Here is a 25,681-nt window from a genome sequence, read left to right as displayed (position 1 = left end):
CCCTGTGTCTGTGTGGGTTTCCTCCGGGTGCTCTGGTTTCCTCCCACAGTCCAAAGATGTGCCGGCCAGGTGAATTGGCCATGCTAAATTGCCCGTATTGTTAGGAGCATTAGTCAGAGAGAAATGGGTCTGGTGGGTTACTCTTCGGAGGGTCGGTATGGACTGGTTGGGCTGAAGGGCCTGTTTCCACACTGTAAGGAATCTAATCTAATCTATCTTTGGCACTGGACTGTATACTTCACTTATGGTCACAAGATGGTAGATATGAGATATAAAAAGACATGCCAGTGAGTGCATTGAATGCTAATAACTATAGAATTGAGAGTTGATATGGCAAAGAACCAAAACATTATATTTGTGTTGATTAACTATGACATGCATGGTGGGAAATGATCAAATGACTGCCAGTAAGTCACAGGACACAGCAATTTATTCTTTACAGATGTGACAGCTGAATGTGGTTCTTCTTGTTCTGCCAGACACTTGCACTGAACTGGTATTCAGCCTCTTAAGCATACCCAGCAGGGACAGACAAAACATTGCAGTGTGCTTGTCATTTCCCAGCACAAAGGTAATGTGAAATGTTTACATACTTACACAATTTTAAGAATAATTTTTTTTAATGAAAATGTTTACTTCCAATGGAACAATTTTGGAGACAGACATCTATGCCAGAAAGTGAAAGTGTTTCTAATTTCTTGTAAATGTGTTACTAGGTAATCTAATATAGGATCATTGTATGTATATTCTTTTCTGCAAGGGCTGGTTAATTTTACTCCGCCGGCAGGTAAAGAATGCAATTGTACTTTGCAAAGTATAGCCGATAAATAAACCATATGTCAAGAATAGTAGATGTTTTGTCCATGTTTCCAATGCTTGATAACTCGTACCCTTCCTTCTGCTGACTTCTGATTACAAACTGGTACAAGCAGTAATATCTTATCTCCGAGTTCAGCAGGCAACTTTTGTGCAATCTTAGTTCTCTGCCGAAGTACTAAGTCATGCCTTTTCATGAACCTTGTGCACTATCCAGTACTTGCCTTAAAATCCAAAATTCCATCCTTTGATACATTTCATGCATGGATTCAGATGGCTTCACGACTAACACATTTTCCATTTTCAAGTACACTCTCAGCAACTATTACTCCAATTGCTCAGTTTACCTCTGTTGGCACACCTTCGTTTTAGCATTAGCTGAAATTGCTTTGATACCTTTCTCCAGTCTCTCAAAAGTTTCTCCAGAACACAAAATTCTCTTGCTGCTACACCGTTATTTGTCTTCTCTGCAACTTCAATAACTTTCAGTTTAAACATTGCTGTATATTTTTAGTTTTTCTGGAGGGAATTTTTACCAAAATGATGAAGAAATTTCAAAACCTCAACAAGGTATAGGATTGTACTTCACGAGGTTGGTTGTCACCTGACATTTTCCTGCTGAATTGGTGTGAATTGTACATCAAATCGCATAATAGCACAAAAAAATCATTCCCTCATTAACGTTTATGTACAGAATAATACCTTGACTCACAAATGGTGATATGTTATCTGTGAAGAACTAGGGTTGACTTTTACACAAGATATGTGGAAAATTCCAGAATTTTTAAATCAAAATTGAGGATTGACTTTTATATGAGATCAACTTTTACTCAAGTATCTATATGCTGGATAGCTTTTTTTTTGGTTGGCACAAATGCAAGGAGTCAAATGGTGTCCTTTTGTAACATAAACATTTATGATTCTTAGCTGGTATTGATTCACTATTTAAAGGTAGATCCCTTATGAAGAGTTTAATATGCATTAGACATTGTTCTTAAAGGGCTTGTCTGTTTGCATTTGTCATCAAAACATCCAATACTAAATATTTCCAAAACAAATAATCAAGTCCTTATACTGATCTTGAGTACTCTGCACATAGTTCTACCCCTGTGAAAATCACATTCTTAATGTACTACTCTTTCTTTTGTATCTGACTCTGCCTTAATTTACTCAACCCTCAAATTGTCTAAGACCAGTTGTGAAAATTGAAGCAAAACACCAAAACATTACATTCTTGCTGAGGAATTTTACATAAGAAACTTATTTTTAGCAAATTATTCTACCAGTAAGGAGAAAAGAAAATTCAACTTCATAAAGCAGAGCTACATTTTTTTTATAAAATTCAAACCTGGTTACAAGTTTTGAAATTGTTTTCCATGTGCAATTAATCCAAAGTACTGTAGGGGAAACATTTGAAGGGATTAGATTTGACAGACCAAAAATAGTATGGCAATTGCAATGCAGGATTTTTGTTTAGTTCTTGACAGGCGCATGCTTCAACAAATGTGAAATGTGATGCCAATACAAAATGTACTATTGTTTGCTATGCACTTTAGCAGGAGTGCCAAAATTATGGTAGAGTTAGAGTTACCACTTACAGTTACCTACCATTGCATAAAGCCAGCCTATACCTTTTAAAGAAAATGTATTCGATTGAAAGTAGACAGTAGAAGTCATTGAGGAACTCAATTTCACTTCAAAAACAAAATGGACGCGCAATGGAGGAGAGATGTGCTTTGTCCAAAAGGAGCTTTCAAGACAAACTCTCAGAAAGCTTCAGCCCCAGGAGATCTGAATATTTGCTTTACCAGGTAAAACTGCCTGGCTGATGAGCTCCAGAGGGCAGCACGATGGCTCGGTGGTTAACACTGCTGTCTCACAGCACCAGGGACCCAGGTTTGATTCCAGCCTTGGGTGCCTGTGTGGACTTAGTACAGTCTCCCCATGTCTGCATGGGTTTCTTCCAGGTCCTCTGGTTTCTTCCCATGCTCCAAAGATGTGCAGGTTACATAGATTGGCCATATTACATTGCTCCATAGTGTCCAGAGATGTGTAGGCTAGGTGGATTAGCCATGGGAAATGCAGAGCACAGGGATAGGTAGAGGTCTGGTTGGGATACTCTTCAGAGGGTTGTTGTGGAGTCGATGGGCCAAATGGCCTGCTTCTACACTGTAGAGATTCTATGATTCTATGAAACAAGTAATAAGATCAGATCATTATGTCAGTCAATGCCAGAAGTGTAGAGCAAAAGACTGAATGTCGGTTGACCAAAAGATTCAATCACATCACATGTGATTAAGGTTAGCAGATGCATTTTCAAATGCCACATCCCACCAACCGACATATTAGCAGTTGCAAGTGTCACACGTTAAACAACACAACATTTGTTTAATGCATCATACTGCAATCACACAGCTACTAACAATCTCTATAAATGTAGAGTCCCTGGTCTTGAAATGGGATTCTGATCTCTCCCCACAGATATTGCCAGACTCGCTGAGTTTCTCCAGCAATTTCTGTTTTTGTTGTTGATAAATAAGGATACAAATTTAGCATTCATAGCCTCAACTTACCCTCGTACACTTGAAATGACTGAATGCCTCACACACACATTTCACAGCTTGCAAGCATTGTCAGCTATTGAACCATAAGCAGCCATATCAACCAAACATATTACATCATGATCGCTGACATATTCCCATTTCCCTTAGGCAAGCTGATGTCTAGCAAAAGACAGAGGGATGTAATTTAAATATGTACCTCTGACTTTCCTCACATTACATCGACCAGTGCACACTTCTCATTTCACATACCCAAGAATCTCCAGCTGGCCAGATTGGTTTATGCATGGTGGAAGTCTGTGATAAGTAGATACCAGCAATGTAGACTGATATTCGGCAAAGTGGGAGTACTTCCTTCAGAACTTCCTTGTTCCCATAAAAGGCAATTCCCTCCAGCTCCAACCCCCAATTCTGTTTCCACCACCTCCAAGTCATAACTCTGTTGTTCCTTCCAAATTCCAATCTCTTAAACCTAGCCCTGCCATTGACCTCTAGTCTGGACTCGATTGGCTGCTCTTCTTCAGAGACAGGCTGAGCTCTAAGGAGTGGTTACTGCTCAAACTTGGTGCTTCTACAATCACAGACCTGCCAACTATCCAGTTAGCAGGCAGCTCTCAAAATGTGACAAAGAGTCATAGAGATGTACAGCATGGAAACAGACCCTTCAGTCCAACCTGTCCATGCCAACCAGATATCTCAACTCAATCTAGTCCCACCTGCCAGCACCCTGCCCATATCCCTCCAAACCCTTCCTATTCATATACCCATCCAAATGCCTCTTAAATGTTGCAATTGTACCAGCCTCCACCACATTCTCTGGCAGCTCATTCCATACATGTATCACCCTCTGCGTGGAAAAGTTGCCCCTTAGGTCTTTTTTATATCTTTCCCCTCTCACCCTAAACCTATGCCCTCTAGTTCTGGACTCCCCCACCCCAGGGAAAAGACTTTGTCTATTTATCCTATCCATGCCCCTCATAATTTTGTAAACCTCTATAAGGTCATCCCTCAGCCTCCAACGCTCCAGGGAAAACAGCCCCAGCCTGTTCAGCCTCTCCCTATAGCTCAAATCCTCTAACCCTGGCAACATCCTTGTAAATCTTTTCTGAACCCTTTCAAGTTTCACAACATCTTTCTGATAGGAAGGAGACCAGAATTGCACGCAATATTCCAACAGTGGCCTAACCAATGTCCCGTACAGCCGCAACATGAACTCCCAACTACTGTACTCAATACTCTGACCAATAAAGGAAAGCACACAAAACGCCTTCTTCACTATCCTATCTACCTGCGACTCCACTTTCAAGGAGCTATGAACCTGCACTCCAAGGTCTCTTTGTTCAGCAACACTCCCTAGGACCTTACCATTAAGTGTATAAGTCCTGCTAAGATTTGCTTTCCCAAAATGCAGCACTTCGCATTTACCAGAATTAAACTCCATCTGCCACTTCTCAGCCCATTGGCCCATCTGGTCCAGATCCTGTTCAAATCTGAGGGAACCCTCTTCACTGTCAACTACACCTCCAATTTTGGTGTCATCTGCAAACTTATTAACTGTACCTCTTATGCTCGCATCCAAATCATTTATGTAAATGACAAAATGTAGAGGACCCAGCACCGAGATCCTTGTGGCACTCCACTGGTCACAGGCCTCCAGTCTGAAAAACAAACCCTCCACCACAACCCTATGTCTTCTACCTTTGAGTTGTTCTGTATCCAAATAGCTAGTTCTCCCTGTATTCCATGAGATCTAACCTTGCTAATCAGTCTCCCATGGGGAACCTTGTCGAATGCCTTATTGAAGTCCAGATAGATCACATCTACTGCTCTGACCTCATCAATCTTCTTTGTTACTTCTTCAAAAAACTCAATCAAGTTTGTGAGACATGATTTCCCACGCACGAAGCCATGTTGACTATCTCTAATCAGTCCTTGCCTTTCCAAATACATGCACATCCTGTCCCTCAGGATTCCCTCAAACAACTTGCTCACCACTGAGGTCAGACTCACTGGTCTCTCGTTCCCAGGCTTGTCTTTACCGCCCTTCTTAAACAGTGGCACCACGTTTGCCAACCTCCAGTCTTCCGGCACCTCACCTGTGACTATCAATGATAGAAATATCTCAGCAAGAGGACCAGCAATCACTTCTCCAGCTTTCCACAGAGTTCTTGGGTACACCTGATCAGGTCCTGTGGATTTATCCACCTTTAACTGTTTCAAGACATCCAGCACTTCCTCCTCTGTAATATGGACATTTTGCAAGATGTCACCATCTATTTCCCTACAGTCAATCTCTTCCATATCCTTTCCACAGTAAATACTGATGCAAAATATTCATTTAGTATCTCCCCTATTTTCTGTGGTTCCACACAAAAACCACCTTGCTGATCTTTGAGGGGGTCCTATTCTCTCCTTAGTTACCCTTTTGTCCTTAATATATTTGTAAAAACCCTTTGGATTCTCCTTAATTTTATTTGCCAAAGCTATCTCAAAATCAAGAGACTTATCTCCAAAAACACATAATCAAGAAAGAACCCACTGTACTCACTACTACAGCCTTTCTCTTGGACAGACTTAAAACAACAATTAACTTATCTGATTCTGTGTTGTGAACTTCACCTAAACCGTTCCTCCAAGATTAATTGTGAAATTCACTGTTTGTTAATTTTCCCAGATGCACTCCGATATCTATCGACACATGAATTCAAAAACCGCAAAGGCAGTAACTGTGCAGGTTCTCTCTCTCTCTCTCCTGCACTGTCCTCACCATATGCTTCCTTTGTCTGTTCTTCTCCCTTTTAAAACTGCTGTTGTTTAATTTTTTTTTTCAAAGTTCCAAAACAATGCAACAGCATATAAAACAATGATTGCTGCTCCTGGAATTCGAGGAAATCACCTCCAGCACCTAAAATACCTCAAAAAAAGGAGCAGCTCTTCCAGCCAGAAATTTTTCCCATCCTCCATCTTGGATTACCCAGAGATCTTCCCAGATGTGGCTGAAAGTCTCGTCCCTGCCCAATTAATGCCTGACCAAATGGGCTCGAAGGCAGCTGGAATTGGCAGGGATGGGTTACTTTTGATACTTCAGGCAAAAGTTCTGTCCATGTCTGGGAACAACTGACTTACACAGAATCCTTGAGGACCAAGACCTTAGACATGCACCATATTGTTCTCTGTAGAACTAAACAATGACAAAGAATTCTAGAAACCATTTCACACCAATAGCCACAGAAACCAATCAGTCGCTAACTTGAATGACTTAATTTCATATAGTTAAAAATCACACAACACCAGGTTATAGTCCAACAGGTTTAATTAGAAGCACACTAGCTTTCGGAGCGTCGCTCCTTCATCAGGTGGTAGTCACTGTGTGATTTTTAACTTTGTACACCCCAGTCCAACACCAGCATCTCCAAATCATAATTTTATAAAGTGCTTTTTCAATCACCAAAGTGCATTAGCCAATAAAATACTTTACAAAGTGTTGTAATGTGAAAAAAAAGTGCAACAGCCACTGTCACTTCAGCAAACTCACACAAAAAGAAATAAGCAGATGGTCTTCTTTTAATTCAATGAGGAATAAGTAACTCCATAAGACATAGGAGCAGAAATTAGGCCAATTAGCCCAGTCTGTCCTGCCATTCAATCATGGCTGATACATTTCTTAGCCCCATTCTTCTGCTTGATGCCCTTGATACTCAAGAACCTATCTACCTTAGTCTTAAATATACTCAATGACCCGGCCTCCACAGCCTTCTGTGGCAATGAGTTCCACAGATTTACCACCACTGGCTGAAGAACTTTCTCCTTATCTCCATTCGAAAAGGTGCTCCCTTTACTTTAAAGCTATGTCTTCGGGTCCTAGTCTCTCCAATGCAAATATCTTCACAACATCAATTCTGTCCAAGTCATTTAGTATTCTGTATGTTTTAATTAGATCCCCCTCATCCTTCTAAAGTCCATTGAGTCCCAGAGTCCTTAAACGTTCCTCATGTGTTAAGCTTTTCATTCCTAGGACCATTCTCATGAACCTCCTCCGAACACACTCCTGGGCCAGTACATCCTTCCTGAGATTTGGGGCCCAAAGCTGCCCACAATACTCCAAATATGATCTGACTAGACCCTTATAAAGCCTCAGAAGTACATCCCTGTTTTTATATTCAAGTCCTATCAAAATAAATACTATCATTGTATTTGCCTTCCTAACTACTGACTTAACCTGCAAGTTTACCTTGAGAGAATCCTGGACTGGAACTCCCAAGTCTCTTTCACTTCAGACTTCTGAATTTTCTCCCCATTTAGAAAATAGTCCACACCTCGATTTTTCCGACCAAAGTGCATGACCTCACACTTTTTCACATTGTACTCCATCTGCCAATTCTTTGCCCACTCTCCTAACCTGTCCAAATCCTTCTGCAGCCTCCCCACCTCCTCAATGCTATCTATCCCTCTACCTGTCTTTGTATCATTTCCAAACTTAGCAGAATGCTCTCAGTTACTTCCTCTAGATTGTTAGTGTATAAAGTGAAAATGTGTAGTCCCAACACTGAGCCTTGCGATACACCACTTGTCACTGGCTGCCATCCTGAGAAAGACCCTTTTATCCCTACTCTCTGTTTTCTGCCAGACAGCCAAGCTTCTATCCATGTTAGCATCTTGCCTGTGACAGCATATTCCCTTATCTTACTCAGTAGCCTCCTGTGCACTACCATGTCAAAGACCTTCTTGAAGACCAGGTAGATAACATCCATTGGCTTTCCTTGGTTAACCTGCTTGTTACTTCCTCAAAGAATTCGAGCAGATTTGTCTGGCGTGATCTCCCCTTGATGAAACATAGTCTGACTTTGCCCTGTTTTACCATATACTTCCGAGTATTCAGAAATTTCATATTCATAATGGATTCCAGGATCTTACCCACGACTGAGGTAAGGCTAATCAGTTTGTAATGTTCTATCTTTTACCTTACTCCATTTTTAAACAGGAGTGTTATGTTAGCGATATTCCAGCACTCTGGGACCTTTCCTGATTCTAGCAATTCCTGAAAGATCACGTCAGCTATCTCCCTTAGAACTTTGGACTGTAGTCCATCTGGTCCAGGTGATTTATCCGCCTTCAGGCCATTCAGTTTTTCTAGCACCTTCTCCTTGATGATGGCCACCATACTCAGCTCTGCCCCCTCACTCCCTTGAATTTTTGGGATATTACTCATGTCTTCCATCATGAAAACTAATGCAAAGTAATTATTCAGTTCCTCAGCCATTTCCTTGTTCCCCACTACTACTTCTCCAGTGTCATTTTCCAGTGGCCCAATGTCCACAAATATTGGCCAGAAAACCATAACTCTCCAGACCATCTTCAAAACTATACACCGGGATCTTTTACATCCAAACAGGCAGGTGGAGACTTGGTTTAACATCTTATCCAAAAACAGCACCTCTGACAATGAAGTATTCCACTGGGATGTCAACTTAGATTTTTGTGCTGAGACCCCAAGTGGGACTTGAACCCAGAAACTTGTCACTCAGAAGCAAGCTACTAACTGACACAAGACTCGATTGATGATTCCTTCCATCTGCTGAATGCCTGTTAACCATGTATGATTAAAAGAGGCATTAGCAGAAACATTGAGTTCCAAAACAGCAAGACTAGCATAAATTCTTCAAATCTATATGCACATGTACACCATGGTCCTAATGTTCATTATATTTCCCCCAACAGCTTTTGTCTTTACCACCATACACTGAGGTTCTTTGCTGTGTTTGTTTCTAGGTAAACCACATTGCTGTAATATTAGCAGCCTTCAAATGTTCTCAACCCAGATGTGAAAAATGGTGCATTACATCTTTGCATTACAAAGATTTTAGCCTGTCAGAAGAAGCTTGTTTTTGACTAAGTCGCAAATGTAATTTATATCTATTTTCTATTCAATGCTTGCACAGATGTGAGCAAATTAGAACCATGAATGTATCACATTATCCCTACAATAACATTCCCCAGGAGAAGAAAGTCCCTGTTTTTGTTTCATTTAAAAGACGCTGGCCCAAGCTAATGACTCTCACCTTAACTCTCTTCCAAATATATTATCAGATACATATCAGATTCTTGATAAAAAGGTTGTGGAAAATATCAAAAACTAAGACGCTGTAATTACCAGAAAGACAAAAATAAAATAGGAAGACATCAAAATAACTTATAGACTGGATAAAAATGAATTTCAATAAAGTATGAGGTGATACAATTGAATAGGAGAAATAAGGAGGCCATCTGCTGCTTGGATTACAAGGTTCTAAATGGGATCGAGAACAACGGGATCTGGAAGTTCAAATAACACAAAAAAATTAATAAAAGTAGAAGTACCTCAGCAATACCATAAAAAACAATAGAAACACTGAGATGCATTTCTGGAGGAATTAATTTGAAAAGCATGTGACTGGTCGAGAACCTTGTTCAGACAGTATTTGGTATATTTTGCATGACTTTGCTCTTGCTATAGTAAAATGATTTACATGCATCAGAAACAGTACAAAGAATTACAAGAATTCACAGTTTATGATATCAAAATTAAGACTCCATAACTATCACTAAGGAGGACTGAGTGGATTGAGGCTTTTTTTGTAAGGAAATAAAATGCTGTGAGTTGGAATAATAGAGATCTTTGTGAATCATTTTATTATCTTAAAGAGATCAACAATACAAGAGTGGGGAAAGTGTCAGGTCATGAGGTTGCTCTTGTGTTCAAATATGATTCTAATGCTGATGACCCACGATACCTCATGGATGCCCTACCTTGAGGTGTCAGATCTGTTTAACGTCTGTTCCATTTAACACATTGATAGTGCCACTGGACATGATATAAGGTATTTTCAACATGAATGCAGGACTTTGTCTCCACAAGGCCTATACAGTGGTCATTCTTAACAATATTGTCTTGAACGTATGCATTTCTGGCAGGAAGATTAATGAGGACAAGGTCAAGTATGCTTTTACTTCTTGTTGATTCCCTCACCATCCACCACTGACCCGGTCTTGCAGCTATGTCCTTTAAGGCTCAACCAGCTTGATTAGAAGTGCTGCTGTCGAGCCACTCTTAGTGATGATCATTGAAATCCCTCATCCAGCGTACATTTTGTGCTCTTGCCCCAGTTTCCTCATCAACATAGAGGTGAATTCTGGGCAATTAGGGATAGGCAATAAATACTGGCCTGGCTAGTGACATCCACATCCCATGAATGAATAAAAAAAATCAACAGGAGGTTTCCTTGCTCATGTTTGTCTTGGCATCATTTGACTTTATGGTGTCTGGAGTCAATATTGAGGAATCCCTAGGCAACTTCTGAAGCCAATGTCTCCCTTGCAGCCCAATGGTCCAGCTGTGGTAGGACTTTTAGTATGCACCAGTTTTAGTATAGTCACAATTCATAAGATTCTAACCACAACCATTGTGGTACAGTCATACATGACTCAATCAAACCAGCTAAAGTTGAAGACATTCTTGAAGTAGATCTGTAACAGTTTGGCCAGAGCCAGTCTGAAAAGTTATAATTAGAACATTTGCATGATGAACAGCAACAAGTGTTGCAAAGCCCCAGGATAACTTGAAAGATTTAAGAAAGTACCTGAGAGGGTTTATTAATTTTTTTGGCAATACAGAAATTAACTTTATACTGTCTATCATGACAAGTCATTCCTAAAGGCAAGTTAGACCTAATAGAGAAAATATTGTGCCAGAATATGAGGGCAACATCACACCAGGGATGTATGGGTATTGAATGCACAAAAAGGTTAACGTGAATCTGTGCACTCATGAATGCATGTGACACATTTCAATGTATCAACACCAGAAGTGGAGGGAGCCTTTACATCTATACAATATTCAATCCTCTCTTTGGGAAAAAATAGCAACATACTTATTCAAAGTGCACAGGAAAGATTGCATCACTATGTCAGATTATTTCCCCAAATTTCCCATTGTTCAATAAGTTAGTAACACAATTAATACAACCATCGCTAACACAAGCTGACCATAATTTCAACTTTATTAAGCTTAATAAAATGAATAGAGTCTAACAATGTACTGCAGTTCACTGGCAAAGCAGTTCAAAATGTGTGACGTGGGGAGCAGCCCATAAGACATTGTTACCTCATTATCATTACTCAAACAGTCCAGCAGAATATATGGCATTTAGTACCAAATCAATGACCACCAAATGTTAAGCAACAATGCAAATTTCCCACATTGTATTGCTGCAGTTTCATGCATCATGAATGGAAATGTATAGGTATTCCAGCACAAATTATACACGGAAAGAACTGTTCAAACATCCTGAGGAACAGAACATATTTCTTTTTCTTTATTCATTCATTGGATGTGGATGTCATTTATTACCCATCCCTAATTGCCCAGAGGGTAGTTAAGATTTAACCACATTGCTGTGGATCTGAAGTCACATGTAGGCCAGACCAGGTAAAGATGGCAGTTTCCCTCCCTAAAGGCCATTCAAGAACTAGATGGGGTTTTCCAACAATTGACAATGGTTTTGTGGTCATCATTAGACCCTTAATTCCTGAATTTATTTTATTGAATTCAAATTCCACCATCTGCCGTGGTGGGATTCAAACCCCGGTCCCCAGGACATTACCTGGGAGTCTGGATTAACAATCCAGCAATAATACCAACAGGCCATTGCCTCCCCAAAAGATATTGAAGAATGAAAGAAATACATGGCCAGCAAGCTGTTTGAGAACCACCACAACTGTGCACTGGGCAAGAAGTGTAGGTCCTAAGTCCAAACAAGAATACTTGAATTCTAGAAATGTTTTCCAGATTATGCAACCAGCCCATATTGTACAAAATCATTATTAATGGTGATACCTTGTAAAAGGAACAGAAGCCAACTCAGACCAATTTACAACATGCCAATCAAATACAGAGAGAAAGAGGGAGAAAACTTTGTCAATGATGCGTGACAGCATCAAGTAGCAAGAAAACTCTGGTGACAACCAAGAACATCCAAACAGAACATGTACATCCCCAAAAGGGTGTACAATGACCAGAGATGTCAACATACAAATGTTATACTGAAATTTAAATTATTAACTTTGTAAACTCGTTTTATCAGTTTATATAATTATTGACAACATTTATCCATGTACAGTCATGTTTGCCTGTTTAGTACAACATTTTGTCTTTGGCAAAAAGGGGGATTGAATCGTGCCTCATAGCTAGTGAGCAGTAAACGTTTAAGAGACATGCTCATGATATCATCACTATTATAGCATGTAACTCTATATTCCTTCTCCACTCAAATTATCTGCATTAAATTGTTAGCCTGTTTTAATCGTGAATGAGTATATCTAAGTTTTGATTTTTGCAGAGGTGCAGTTAAACAACAAAGTCATAGATTAGAAATATTTTTATTTTTGTTAAAGTTGTGTTACAATACATCGTGTTATTTTTCTGCGACTGACTAAATTTGGTATGAATTGCTTTTGTCCTGAACAACAGTCAGTTGGACAAATTAGTAGTCTTTGTAGTCTAATTGGGATTTAAAATATTTTGTGATTGACAAGCTTCCCCAATTAAGTTGTAACTGCAGCAAATATCCAAGCTTGAGTTGATAAGTAACATGTACCATTTGTTCCTCAGAAGTGCCAGGTAAAGACCACTTTGATTAAAAAAAATCTAACCATCTATATGTGATATTTAATGGCATTCACATGATGAATCCCCATTGTCATCATGCTATGGGACAGGATGGACCAGAAATTGAAATAGACTAGCTATGTAGACGCTGTGGGTCCAAGGGCAGGTCAAAGGCTAGGAACTCTGTGGCAAGTAACTCACCTTCTCTCTCCACAGCACATGTCCAAGATCTACAGGTACAAGTCGGGATAGTGATGGAATACTCTCCAGTTGCCTGAATGAACACAGCTCCAACAACACTCAAGCAGCTTTACACCATCCAGGACAAAGCAGCATGCTTGATTGGCACGCTATCCACCACCTTCAGAATGGAAGACACATCGTATGAGATGCAATATTGCCTCAGGGCTACATGAAGAAGCTGTACCTAGGGATCTTTGTACATAAGATGTCAATGTAAGTAGTGACTTGTACAATTTTCACTGTACTTATTTGAAAATAAATTAATTCTAACTCTAATTCAAATTACATAACAAATCAAAACAAAGAGAGTTCAAATCTTTTGATTCTATGAGTGACTGCCCAACATGTGGAGCAAAGCAAAACACACAAACAAAAGCAAGTTCCAGTTCGATCACAAGAATGTTCCTTTTGCAAAAAGGACTTTCACACATGGACATTTGGTTGAAGCATATGCAATGCATTTGCCATGTAAGTCGCTGACACATGCTGAAGGTTTGACACTGACGTGGCATGGTGCCATACAGCAACAGGACTTGGCTGTTCAGTGCTCTAAACTATGACCTGTCTCCTCAGCCTGTACTGTAAAACAATGCAAGCCTGTAACTCAGCACTGAAGAATCAATGGGCTGAAAAACGTTACAAGCCAAAGAAGCTGGTTTCAAGTTGATGCAAAGTGAGTGAATGTCAATAAAATAAGTTAACAATCATATGTTAATGCATGAGATACATGTGTGTACCTGTGAGCAAGGCAACTTGGCAGAAGCATGCAATTCGTAAATGTTCCTGAGCTTGAAGGGCTGAAGTGGAATGTGAGTTGGTCCAAGAGCTGTCGGAGGCTGAAGGTGTGGTTGTACTGATCTGTGTGGACGAAAGATGGAGGAAGTCAGTGTTCATGGAGCATGCAGGGACATTGTCATGAAGACAAAGTTGGATGAAGGCCTGAGAAGCAGCTGCCCGCTTATGGCTTTGATTAGATTAGATTAGATTACTTACAGTGTGGAAACAGGCCCTTCAGCCCAACAAGTCCACACCGCCCCGCCGAAGCGTACCCACCCATACCCCTACATCTACCCCTTACCTGACACTACGGGCAATTTAGCATAGCCAATTCACCTGACCTGCACATCTTTGGACTGTGGGAGGAAACCGGAGCACCCGGAGGAAACCCACGCAGACACGGGGAGAACATGCAAACTCCACACAGTCAGTCGCCTGAGGCGGGAATTGAACCCGGGTCTCCGGCGCTGTGAGGCAGCAGTGCTAACCACTGTGCCACCGTGCCGCCCACTTTCATGTCAGGAATTGGCACCATCTAGTTTCTCAGCAAAGGAGAATAGGGGTGAATTGGGCTATTCACGAGATGGAAATACATGGGAAAATGGATATATGTTCCTCATTAGTGAGATTCTGAACTTGCTGTTTAACCTTTAATGGGAAAATCTGAATTTCTTTTCACAATGTCAAATTCTGTTTTATCATTTTTAACTGTATTTTCCCAACTTTCTCACCATTGCCCACATTATTCAGGGGAGTGGGAATTCAGTTATGTGATTATAATTTTCCATTAAGTTTTGAGAAAGATACACAATTGTTTGTTGTTCTTTATACTCTAAATTTGAAGACTGAGCTTATTTGTTAACATAAATTGACTTTCTGTCTTTGCTATGCTAAATTTCAAAATTTATAGCTTGGGTCACAGTTTGATAGTTTTTAAAATATCAGTTTGAGAAGGCATAGAAATCATATCAGGCATATCATTTAGGCTTAACAAATGAGGAATGTTTGAGCAGTCTACATTCCTCAATGGGGTTTTAAAAAATGAGGGAGGATCTAACCGAAACTTACAGAATACTGAAAGGCCTAAATAGAGTGAATGTTGGAAGATGTTTCCATTAGCTGGAGGGACCAGGTACCAAAGGCATAGCCTTAGAGTAAAGGGAAGATTTTTTGAGGGAGATGAGGAGACAATTGTGTAGAATTCATTGCCACGGCAGCCTGTGGAGGCCAGGACATTGAGTATTCTTAAGACAGAGATGGATACGTTCCTGGACTGTTAAGGGGATCAAAGGTTATGGGGACAAGGCGGGACTGATGAACTTATCAGCCATGATTGAATGGTGGAGCAGACTCGATGGGCTGAATGGCCTAATTTCTGCTCCTTTGTCTAATGGTCTTACGGTGTTATATATTTGATTAGCTAAATTTCTATTCATCCATCGCTTATAATGATTATTGTGATACTTGCCAAGTAAAGGGCTCCCTCCAGTTTACAAAGCATCAAGAGCTTGCTAACAAGAATGAATTTTGGGCATTGGTCCTAAAAGTTCAAAAATATTGCATAAGATGTAACTTGCACTTTGGTTACAGAAATGGAAGTCAATGTTACTCAAGATAAAGCAAGATTTAAAATTAAAGAAATTTGAAACAAGCATGTGAGTTTGGATTACAGATGAAGGCAAATGAAAATTTTAAAACTAAGCTGTTTGACCACCTATATATAATTATGTTGCATAATAAACTGCATCTTGTGAAAGAAAGACATAGACAATAGACAATAGACAATAGGTGCAGGAGTAGGCCTTTCAGCCCTTCGAGCCTGCACCGCCATTCAATATGATCATGGCTGATCATTCCAAATCAGTATCCTCTTCCTGCTTTATCTCCATAACCCTTGATTCCACTATCTTTGAGAGCTCTATCCAACTCTTTCTTAAATGAATCCAGAGACTGGGCCTCCACTGCCCTCTGGGGCAGAGCATTCCACATAGCCACCACTCTCTGGGTGAGGAAGTTTCTCCTCATCTCTGTCCTAAATGGTCTACCCCGTAATTTTAAGCTGTGTCCTCTGGTTCGGCACTCACCCATCAGCGGAAACATGTTTCCTACTGCCAGAGTGTCCAATCCTTTCATAATCTTATATGTCTCAATCAGGTCCTCTCTCAGTCTTCTAAACCCAAGGGTATACAAGCCCAGTCGCTTCAGTCTTTCAGTGTAAGGTAATCCCGCCATTCCAGGAATTGACCTCGTGAACCTACGCTGCACTCCCTCAATAGCCAGAATGTCTTTCCTCAAATTTGGAGACCAGAACTGCACACAGTACTCCAGGTGTGATCTCACCAGGGCCCTGTACAGCTGCAGAAGCACCTCTTTGCTTCTATATTCAATTTCTCTTGTTATGAAGGCCAGCATGCTATTAGCCTTCTTCACTACCTGCTGTACCTGCATGCTTGCCTTCATTGACTGGTGTAGAAGAACACCCAGATCTCTCTGTACTGCCCCTTTACCTAAATGGATTCCATTGAGGTCGTAATCTGCCTTCCTGTTCTTGCCACCAAACATAGAGACATATTCATAGTCCATCCTCCACCATAGACTAATGAACAGTCCTTATAGTAGCATAAGAAGGAATATTGATGCCAGCATTTTGCCTGAAAACCACTCAGAGATTCCACATTCAACAGAGGGTGCTGACACTTTGAATTCAGTTTCCAGAAGCTACTGTTGCCCATGGACCTCAGAGTTCCACAAAGCAGAGAAATTAATTAAAGCGGAATTTGACCAACCAATAGTTTGCACTCAAACACCTGGACTGGACTGGAGTGATTCAGCTAGGAGAGTGTCAAGATAGCTGGTGCTGTTTTCCTTTGAGGACAGAAGGCTGAGGGGGAATCCAATTGAGGTGTACAAAGTTCTGAGGGTCATAGAAATTGTAAATACTGGGAGACTTTTCCCATTAGTAGAGGGGTCAATAACTGGGAGAGGCAGATTAGTTTATAGTCATAGTGAGTACAGAGATTCCTCAGCAATTCCCATAGTGCACTTTGTTTTCTTTCTTGAAGATGGTGGCAATAGCAGCATCCTGGGGATTGGTAGAGATTTCTTCTTTGTCCCAGATTTCCAGGAACAGTGATGATAGGTAAGCTCAGCTCCTCCAAGTTTGAAAGTTTCCTCTGGAATCCTGTGTACTCTTGCAATGTCTCCAGTCTTTGTGTCAAATGGAGGCTTCAACTTCTGTGACATTAGGTAAGAATCTATGATCATCTTTGATGGAGAGTTGGGGGATTTCCTCAAATATGTCCTCATCGACGATTGTATTGTGGTTTAGGAGTTCTTTGAGGCGTGTTCTCTCTATCCAAGACTAATGTTCCTTTCTCTCTCAAAAGAATGCCATCCTTACTCGACACCACTTTGAGGCCAGGGTGTTGGTGGCACTGAAGAAACCTTGGGGCTTGTGCTTGTCCGCAAGGAGTTGCAGCTTCTTAGATTTCTCAATCCACCATTAGTTCTTCATTTTCCTAGTTCTTCTTTGGTAACTCCATCTTTGTTGTTTGATGAGGTCTCTTCTTTGCCTCCCTGAGGATATTGTTTTGCCAAGCACAGAACTTTTCTCTTCTAGCTAATGATATCTTGGATGGTCATTCTCGTCGACACAATCTTAGTGTTTTCCGGTCTTGATGATTTATTCACAACATGACATGATGGCTGTCTTCAGCTCTTTCCAACTCATTAAAATTAGTTCTTTGGTGATTTTGGTGGAGACACTGTTGGAAGATTCCTAGTTTGTTTGGTCCTTGAAACTGCTTAACATTGAGCTTTTGTCTAAACTGTAGCTTCATGTTCAGTTGTTCTGGTGGCATTTGATGGACCTTGAGGAGCAAATGATCCAATCGTTTATCCAGCAGTCATCTGCCCAGGTAATGAGGGTGTCCTTTTGGTCTCAGGATCGAACAATATGTAATTGATAATGTGCCAGTGCTTTGATTATGGATGTCTCCTCGAAGCCTTGAACTTGTCTTTTTGGTGGAACTGTATGTTGTTGATGACCAGTTGTTGTTCTGCATATTTGATAAGTAGGAGAATCCCTTGCAATTTCCAAGTCTTTCCTTTCTGATAGTTCCTTTCTAGAGTTGGGCACCTTTTCCAACACTGCTGTTGAAGTATTCAAGGAGAATAATATTATCTTCCTTCGGAATACTGGTGAGTCTAGTGTCCTGGCTGGAATAGAAGCTTTCTTTAGATTCATCTGTGGCATCAAGAGTTGGGGTTTAGGCACTCACAACTATTGCCTTTTGGTTCGTGGCGAGTTAAAGATGGAGAATCACAAAGCAACCGTTGATGTCAATAGGGAGCTCTGAGTGTCAGTTGATGAGCTTTTGATCGTAAATCCAATTCCATGTGTCCTAGGTTGATCCTCAGATTTTCCTCTTCAGAAGGTGTAATCACCATTTTCTTCCCTCAACTGCCATTTGCCTACTTTTCAAGTCTTCTGCTGGGCAGCAGTATCAGTATTAAGATGTCTGAAGAAGCCTGCTTAGTCATCAAGAAAGCTGCCAAGATGCTGTCCTCTTCCTTTTCCAAGAACAAAACAAATGTGATCTATATGGGCTTCAGTAAGGCGTTTGACAAGGTTCCCCATGGGAGACTGATTTGCAAGGTTAGATCTCATGGAATACAGGGAGAACTAGCCATTTGGATACAGAACTGGCTCAAAGGTAGAAGACAGAGGGTGGTGGTGGAGGGTTGTTTTTCAGACTGGAGGCCTGTGACCAGTGGAGTGCCACAAGGATCTCGGTGCTGGGTCCTCTACTTTTTGTCATTACATAAATGATTTGGATGCGAGCATAAGAGGTACAGTTAGTAAGTTTGCAGATGATACCAAAATTGGAGGTGTAGTGGACAGCGAAGAGGGTTAGAGCTGAAAATGTGTTGCTGGAAAAGCGCAGCAGGTCAGGCAGCATCCAAGGAGCAGGAGAATCGACGTTTCAGGCATGAGCCCTTCTTCAGGAATGAACCTGAAGAAGGGCTCATGCCCGAAATGTCAACTCTCCTGCTCCTTGGATGCTGCCTGACCTGCTGCGCTTTTCCAGCAACACATTTTCGGCTCTGATCTCCAGCGAAGAGGGTTACCTCAGATTACAACAAGATCTAGACCAGATGGGCCAATGAGAAGTGGCAGACGGAGTTTAATTCAGATCAATGCGAGGTGCTGCATTTTGGGAAAGCAAATCTTAGCAGGGCTTATACACTTAATGGTAAGGTCCTAGGGAGTGTTGCTGAACAGCGAGACCTTGGAATGCAGGTTCATAGCTCCTTGAAAGTGGAGTCGCAGGTAGATAGGATAGTGAAGAAGGCGTTTGGTATGCTTTCCTTTATTGGTCAGAGTATTGAGTACAGGAGTTGGGAGGTCATGTTGCGGCTGTACAGGACATTGCTTAGGCCACTGTTGGAATATTGCGTGCAATTCTGGTCTCCTTCCTATCGGAAAGATGTTGTGAAACTTGAAAGGGTACAGAAAGGATTTATAAGGATGTTGCCAGGGTTGGAGGATCTGAGCTACAGGGAGAAGCTGAACAGGCTGGGGCTGTTTTCCCTGGACCTTCGGAAGCTGAGGGGTGACTTTATAGAGGTTTGCAAAATTATGAGGGGCATGGATAGGATAAATAGGCAAAGTCTTTTCCCTGGGGTCGGGGAGTCCAGAACTAGAGGGCATAGGTTTAGGGTGAGAGGGGAAAGATATAAAAGAGACCTAAGGGGCAACCTTTTCACGCAGAGGGTGGTACATGTATGGAATGAGCTGCCAGAAAATGTGGTGGAGGCTAGTAGAATTGCAACATTTAAGAGGCATTTGGATGGGTACATGAATAGGAAGGGTTTGGAGGGATATGGGCTGGGTGCTGGCAGGTGGGACTAGATTGGGTTGGGATATCTGGTCGGCATGGACAGGTTGGACCGAAGGATCTGTTTCCATGCTGTACATCTCTATGACTCTATAACTGAGTCAAACTTCATCACCTACATGCCAGTCTGGACCTAGAGACTTCCAGATCTCACAATGTTGTCCCTATTGCCTCTTGCTGATCACCGCAGGGCTTGTGTAGTCTGTGTAGGCAGGTTGAATTCCTCTAGGTAGATATCTTGTGCAGGGAATCTTTTAACATAGGAATGCTGTTGCACATCAGCAGACTCATGGTCCTTGACAGAGGTGGATCCAGTTCTGGTGGCAAGGAAACTTCAAAGACCGGGACCTCTCTATTGTTGCAGCCTTCATTTACTGTTGCACCCAACATTATCACATGATATACAAATATCTTCCACCTGAATTGCCATTGAGGACTTGTTTTGGACTTTGCTTTCTCCCTTCAACCTTACTGTCATGTGTGGCTCTGCTAGGAGTTGAGAACTCCTAATGGTATCACTGTTAGGATCAATGGAACACTCAAGCCTCTCCACCACAGCAAGATGGCAAACCACAGAAAAGGTTTACAGCCATAATCAGTATCCCATTGAAATCTCTTGCTAAGGACAGACTTACTATAAACTATGATGATGTCTTTGGGTACTTCTTGCAAAATCTCACATTATCACATCTCTACTATGGATTTATCATACACTCCACCCCTTGTTTTCTTTTAACCTTTAAGGATAGCTAGACAAATTTCCTATGTAATTTTAACACGGCTGACTCTTTGTCATCTAAAATTCTTCCCCCCCCCCCCAAAGGAAATAGTACATGTTTAATTTTTTAGTGGAGAGGTTATGTTCCACTAAAAGGATACAGCAGTGTCCCAATTGTGTGAGTTACAAATTCATAGATTTTCCTAACATAATACAATACAACACAGGAGCAGGCTCTTAATCCTACCAAGCCTGCGCTGATTACTAATGCTTATTTAGCCCCACCACTTATTGCCCATGCACAGTAACTATCTCTCTATTTGCCTCACATTTATGTGTCAATCAAGATATGCCTTAAACATTACTAATGTGCGTGGTTCCACCACCTCCACTGGCAGTGTCTCCCAGCCACCCATGACCCTCTGTGTTGTTAACCCTCTCCCCTAACCCATGACCCTCTCCCCTAAACCTTGCCACCTCACCTTGAACTTGTGTCACTTGTAGTTGACCTTTCCCCCCGGGAAAAAGCTTCTGACTATCCATCCTATCAATAGCTCTCATAATTTTTTAGACCTCTATCCAGTCATCTCTCAGCCTGTCTTTCAAGTGAAAACAATCCAAGTTTATTCAACATCTCATATTTAAAACCATTCAGACCAGGCAATATCACGATAAACCTTCTCTGCACCCTCTTCAAAGCATCCCGATACTATCAACGGTACCTCCAACCTTTGTGTCATCTGCAAATTTACTAACCCACCCCTCAACCTCCTCATCCAAGTCATTTATAAAAACTACAAAGAGCAGAGGCCCAACAACAGAACCCTGGAGAATGCCACTCACCATTGATCTCCAGGAAGAATACTTTCCATCTACAACCACTCTCTGCCTTCTGTCAACCAACCAATTCTGAATCTAGACAGCCAAATCTCCCTGTATTCCGTATCTCCTGACTTTATGAATCAACCTACCATGTGGAACTTTATCAAATGCCTTGCTGAAATCCATGTACACCATATCCACTGCTTGACCTTCGTCAACCTGTCTCGACACCTCAAAGAACTCAATAAGATTTGTGACACATGATCTGTCCCTCACAAAACCATCAAGGTAAAAACAATGACTGCAGATGCTGAAAACCAAATACTGGATTAGTGGTGCTGGAAGAGCACAGCTCCTCACAAAACCATGCTGACTGCCTTTAATCATGCTATGCTTTTCCAAATAGTCATAAATCATATCCCTCAGAATTCTTTGTAAAACCTTGCTGACCACAGATATGAGACTGACTGGTCTGTGATTGCCAGGGATTTCCCCATTCCCTTCTTGAAAAGAGGATCAACATTCGCTTCCCTCCAATCCTCTGATACGACTTCTGTGGAGAATGAGGAAGCAAAGATTTTCACCAGTGGCTTAGCAACCTCCTTTCTTGCTTCCTGGAGCAACCCAAGATAAATCTGGCCCTGGGGACTTATCAATCTTAATGTTTGCCAAACTTTCCTGCACATCAATTTCCTCAATCTCGATTTGTTCAAGCCTGTTTTCCCGCTCCTCGAAGTTCTCATTCACAACAAGGTCCCTTTTCTTAGTGAAAACTGAAGCAAAAAACTCATTTTGGGCTTCCCTATCTGCTCAGACTCCATGCACAAGTTCCCTATGCTATTCCTGATTGGCCCTGTCTTCTCTCTGATCATTCTCTTATTCCTCACATATGGGTAAAATGCCTTTGAGTTCTTCCTAATCCTTCTTGCTAAGCCTTTTTTGTGCCCCTCCTGGCTCTCCTCAGTCCATTTTTGAGCTCCTTCCCAGCAAGCCTGTAATCCTCTAGAGCTGTACTAGATCCTTGCTTCCTCCACCTTACGTAAGCTGCTTTCTTCCTTTTGATGAGAAGCTCCTCTGTTCTTGTCATCCAACACTATTTAATCTTACCCCTTTTTGCCAATCTCAGAAGAACAAATTTAAGCATCACTTGCAACAACTGCTCCTTAAATTGTCTCCACATGTCTGTTGTATCCTTTCTGTGGCATAATTGCTCCCAATCTGTAATTCCCAACTCCTGTCTGTTAGCATCATAATTTCCTTTTTCCCAATTAAATATTTTTCCATGGTAACTGCTCCTTTCCCTCTCTTCATGGCTATGGTAAATGTGAGATAGTTGTGGTCACTGTCACCAATGTGTTCTCTCACCGTGCGATCTGACACCTGTCCTGATTCATTGCTGAGCATCAAATCCAAAATGGCCTCTTCCCTCATCGGTCTGTCTACATACTGAGTAAGGAAACCCTGCTGAACACACCTGACAAAAACGGCTCCATCCAAATCATCTGCACTAAGGAGGTTCAATCAATATTGGGAAAGTTGAAGTCACCCATTTGTCCAGATCAAACCCCATTTGTCATTTCTCTGCCTAAATCTGCAATTTATCTGTATCCCACTGTATCCTTTGACAATCCTCCTCACTATCTACAACACTGCCAATTTTGGTGTTAACCACAAACTTACTAATTAGATCACCTACATTTTCCTCCTGATCATTTATATCTATATATATTACAAACAACAAAGGTCCCAGCACTGATTCCTACGGAACACTACTAGTTACTGATCTCCGTTCTGTAAAACACTCTTCCACTGCTACTCTCGGTCTTCTATGACCAAGCCAGGTTTTTTATCCATCTAGTTAGGTCACCCAGATCCTTCTGTACCAGCCTGTCATGTGGTATCTAATCAAATGCCTTACTAAAGTCCATGTAGACGATATCTACTACCCTTCCCTCATCAATCATTCTTGTCACTTTCTCAAAAAGTTCAATCAACTTGGTGAGATATGATCTTCCCTGCACGAACCCATGCTGCCTATCTCTAACAAGTCCATTTGCTTCCAAATGTGAATAAATCCTGTCTCTCATTATCTTCTCCAGTAGCTTCCCCACCACTGACTTCAGATTCACTGGCTTCATTGTTTTCTATAACCAGTTTCATCTGTGTTTTCTCCATTAACTGCCTACTTAATCACAACAATATTTCAAAGGAAACTACATCCATGCTAATAAAATAATTCATTTAAGATATTTTACAAAGATTACCACTCTTCTCAAAGATTTTAGTTTGTATTCTCAATTTTAAAACTTGTGGAACTCTTAAATTCCTTAATTTTGTCCAAATCCTTATTACTCAGTCTAGATTGCAGTTTAGCTAGTCTATTCCACATACTGTAGACATACATCCGCTGTCTAATACTGCATAATTAAAATGCTCTGCTGTTTGGGATAATTCATGGGATAATAATACTTTATTGATTTATAGGTGTCACATCTACCAACATGCAGTGAGAAGTTTTGTTTTGCATGCCAATACAGTGTTACAACTGCAGATAAGGTGCAGAGAGAGAGAGAGAGATCAGAATTAATATGTGAGAGGTCTGTTCAAAAGTCTGATAACAGTGAGGAAGAAGCTTGTTCTTGAATCTATTCATACATGTATTCCAACTTTTATATCTTCTGCCTGTTGGAGAATGGTGGAAGAGAGTATAACCAGGGTTGGAGGGGTCTTTGATTTTGTTCATTGCTTTTCCAATGCAGCGGGAAGTATATGGTTTGCATGATGGACTGGGCGTGCTCATGACTCTCTGTAGTTTCTTACAGTCTTGGGAAGACCAGGTGCCATACCACACTGTGACGCATCCACATAGGATGCTTTCGATAATGCATCATTAAAATTTGGTAAGAATACTTTTGGACATGCCAAATTTCTTTAGCCTCTGGAGGAAGTAGAGATGCTGTTGTGCTTTAACCCCATTGTGTTGATGTGAGAAGACCAGGAGAGATTGTTGGTGATCATCACTCCTGGAAATTGACACGCTCAACCATCTCCACTTCAGTATCATTGATGGAGACAGGTCCGTGCCCACCACTTCACTTCCTGAAGTCAATGACAGATCCTTTGTTTTTTTTGTTGTTGATGAAGAGCTTGTTATCGTTATACCATGCTGCAAAGAACTCAATCTTTTCCTGGTATTCTGTCTCATCATTGTTTCAGATCCGACCAACAACAGTGGAGTTGTCAGCAAACCTGTAAATGGAGTTGGGTCAAAATTTGGCTACACAATTGTGAGTTTACAAAGCCTACAGTAGGGGGCAGACTAAGCAGCCTTGTAGGCACCGGTATTGAGGATTATGGTGGGGGATGTGTTATCCCCTGTCATTGCTGATTGTGGTCTATGGGTCAGGAAGGCAAGGATCCAGTTACAGAGGGGGGAGCCAAGACCTATGTCTTAGAATTTAGAGATGAGGTGTTTTTGGAATTATGGTGTTGTAGGCAGAGCTGTAGTCAATAAGTAGAAGGCTGACTTAGGTATCCTTGTTATTCAGCTATTCCAAGGATGTTGTAGGGCCAGGGAGATAGTACCTGCTGTGGACCTGTTGTGTTGGGAGGTTAATTGCAAAATATCAGGCAATTTGGTGGGCTGGACTTGACATGAGCCATGACTAATCTCTCAAAGCACTTCACAATTATGGAGGTCAGGTGCACTGGGCGTTAGTCATTGAGGCACACTGCATGATTTTTCTTTGGCAGTAGAATAATGGTGGTCTTCTTGAAGCAGGTAGGGTGTTCAGATCATAGTAAGGAGAGGTTAAAGATATCTGCGAATACTCCCACCAGCTGGTCTACACAGGATCTGAGCTGGTCTACACTCCATCCAGGCCAATCACTTTTCATGGGTTCATCTCATGAAGACCAATCCAATGTCTACAGCAGTGACCATAGGTGCAGGTGTATCTGAGGGTAGGTGACATTGTTTCACTGAGATTCTGTTCAAAGAAAGCAGAGAATGAATTGAGCTTGTCGGATTGGGATGTACTGTTGCCCATGATTTCTACTCAACTTCTCTTTGTAGCCCATTAGTCGTGTAAGCCTTGTCATAAACAACCAATGTCCGTGTCATTGGTCTGGGTCTGAAGCTTAGTTTGGTATTGCCTCTTGGAGTCTTTGATGGCCTTACAAAGTTCGTACATGGATTTCC

The 25,681-nt window shown here is 41.3% G+C and overlaps 1 long non-coding RNA gene across 2 annotated transcripts in view; it reads left to right on the top strand.

The window, feature by feature from the left end:
• The first annotated feature begins 493 nt into the window (after positions 1–493).
• LOC140485703 (uncharacterized) overlaps positions 494–25,681 on the top strand; it is a 68,062-nt gene continuing 42,874 nt past the window's right edge. For both annotated transcript variants that reach the window (XR_011962412.1, XR_011962411.1), the window contains exons 1-2: positions 494–571; positions 13,237–13,476. This is a non-coding gene — a long non-coding RNA (uncharacterized lncRNA). The remainder of the gene's footprint in view (positions 572–13,236; positions 13,477–25,681) is intronic.

The sequence above is a fragment of the Chiloscyllium punctatum genome, chromosome 14 (assembly GCF_047496795.1).
Source record: "Chiloscyllium punctatum isolate Juve2018m chromosome 14, sChiPun1.3, whole genome shotgun sequence".
NCBI classification, from domain to species: domain Eukaryota; kingdom Metazoa; phylum Chordata; class Chondrichthyes; order Orectolobiformes; family Hemiscylliidae; genus Chiloscyllium; species Chiloscyllium punctatum.
Note: the sequence above shows the minus strand (reverse complement) of the source record. Positions and strands in the feature narration are given on the sequence as shown.